General features: G+C 37.3%; 1 non-coding gene across 1 annotated transcript; it reads left to right on the top strand.

The window, feature by feature from the left end:
• The first annotated feature begins 1,486 nt into the window (after nucleotides 1-1,486).
• On the top strand, nucleotides 1,487-1,558 carry Trnam-cau (transfer RNA methionine (anticodon CAU)). Its single transcript has one exon. It is a non-coding gene; the product is annotated as a tRNA-Met (tRNA).
• Nucleotides 1,559-2,385: the final 827 nt, after the last annotated feature.

The following is a 2,385-nucleotide window of genomic DNA, read 5'->3' on the forward strand; positions in this document are numbered from 1 at the left end:
CATATTCTGAGGTATCTACACATTATCCTGCTATTAAAAAGTTTTATTTCAAAAACTTAATCTGCTATTCTTACGTACTTTGATCCGTTCGGCACATTGGGCGTTAAGCTGCCTCCACAAAAATCTGTCACTGGCAAACTCTGAATCCTCTTCCGACCTGCTATGAGGACTTACATGAAAGTGTGGCGCCAAGTTGTACTAGACGTCCCTGTTTGCACTTTTCTCGTAAAAGCCCCCAAGACATCGCAACTCTTGGTATGCGTAATTCATTTTGTCGGAGAACATGTTATATATGGAGAATTAGGAGCGCGTAAAGTTCTCGGTTTTAGAACAGATAGGTCGTGAATATTCATTATAAAACATCAGTTAGGCCAGGTTCACATCTAACTTCACTTTCACTTTCACCTCTCCTTTGATCTGCTGGACCGCTGGGGCAACACACAAGATCTGTTAACCTTCTTTCTACATTATTCTCTGTCATTTGTCTTTGATAGAGCTTCATTCTGATGTTCTTACTGAAAATATTAAAACCTGCCTTTTTTTTATCCGCCTGGATGGACCACTTTGGAGGCCGATTTTGAGTTTGTGTTTCCACACAAACTCTCTTTGTAACCTTGTTTAAATCTGTGTACGTGTGTGTGTGTGGTATTTAATTTTTTGAGAAACGATCGTTTCCCTTTGCATCTTCTCATAATGTTTAAATAAAGTCATTGATTAGCCGACTTATGCTATCGAATTCACCAGTGTTTGGAAAATTAAACGTAATACTTTGCAAATTTTTTTATGATGGATTATTTCCTATTTGTTTATAATAATTAAACCATATTATAAATTTAGCTTTACTGTTTATTTTCAAATATATAATAAGGACTATAATAAAATGCATTCGAAAAAGTTCGAACAATTAAGTTTGATTAACTTGGATGATACTGTGTAATTGAAGATCATAATTGTATTTATCTCAGACAAAAAGGCGTGATATTGGTTAGATGAATTTACAAATCTTACTGTAGGAAACTGAAGTAAAATAAAAATAGCTTGTTTGAAATGGTATGGTACTCTTCAGACAAACTCGACCAGAGATCATTGAATAGTTGATTTTCGTAACTTTGTTACAATGTAGAGTATAATCTAGGTCAGTTCAAAATTCAAAGTCATGTTATTTGAAATTTCCTTTTTTCGGAGAAGAGCTAATACATCAAGTTGTATTTTATTTTCTGCATTTACTTTATAATTAATTCGCTAGTTAATTATTTCACTATTCCACGGATCACCTAGTCAGGCCAGGCGGAACACTAGAGTTCCGCGAAACACAGTTTGGGAAACACTCAAGTACACAAATAGTCTATTTTTAAATGTTAACTTTTTTTTTTTTTGCCCTCCTTGTTAAGGCTTTGTTCTTATTTGGTTTATAAGAACCTCTTTGGGCATACGTGGTCAGTAAACGATACGTTAAATTCACGTAACTTTTACAACAACGTATAACAGCAGAGTGGCGCAGCGGAAGCGTGCTGGGCCCATAACCCAGAGGTCCGTGGATCGAAACCACGCTCTGCTAGCAATTTTATTTTTCGATAATTTATTATTAGTTTATAAATGAATCGGAAGTCTCAGGAAAGACATGAAAATAATGGGGTAGTGCGAAAACTGAAATTTATCTTTAACTTACTAAGTGTCCAGGAATCGTGTAATAATGTAGTGTTTGTTTTTTTATTAAACAAATCATCCAGAACAAATTGATGGCTCTGATTTAATTTTTTATTCATAAAAAGCAATCTACAGTACATAGTGCTTATTATATGTTTACAAATATCTAGCTTGGATTTCTTGTGGTCTATTTACACAGTTCTATGTAAGAAGCTTGCAAACTGTTCGTAAAATGTTTTACATGTCCCTTTGCAACTTGATAAAGAGTGACCTCTCTATTGCTTGGGGAAAAGCTTGGGTGGTGAATTTGCGAGTGCTGGGTTTCCCAAACGTCGACAATCGTCACTCTTCCATACTGACCAGATCCAAAGGCTTCCTAATTGGGTATCAGGTGGATGGAGAGCTTGCCGGAGAGCAGTGATCTTACCACTGTCCTCCTGCCAACGGGGCTCCAAAACCGGATTTTTTGTTTTAGAGCAAAGAAGACTCCCAGAACTGTAAAAACGTTCATCGCCAGCATGTCCATCGTCACTTGAAGAAATTCTTCAGTGAAGTCGAAGATAAACTACTTTCTCGTCCAAAACCCCCGCAGGACAATGGGGAATGGCAGCGGGCAGGGTATGAACTTGAGACCACAGAGACGGCCGAACGACAGTCCAGCGCGCATACCCACATGTGTTCTAGGAAGCTTTTCAAAATTGACACCAACGGTTGGGAAAAATAGGCACTAGATAGACC

The sequence above is a fragment of the Biomphalaria glabrata genome, chromosome 8 (assembly GCF_947242115.1).
Source record: "Biomphalaria glabrata chromosome 8, xgBioGlab47.1, whole genome shotgun sequence".
NCBI classification, from domain to species: Eukaryota; Metazoa; Mollusca; class Gastropoda; family Planorbidae; genus Biomphalaria; species Biomphalaria glabrata.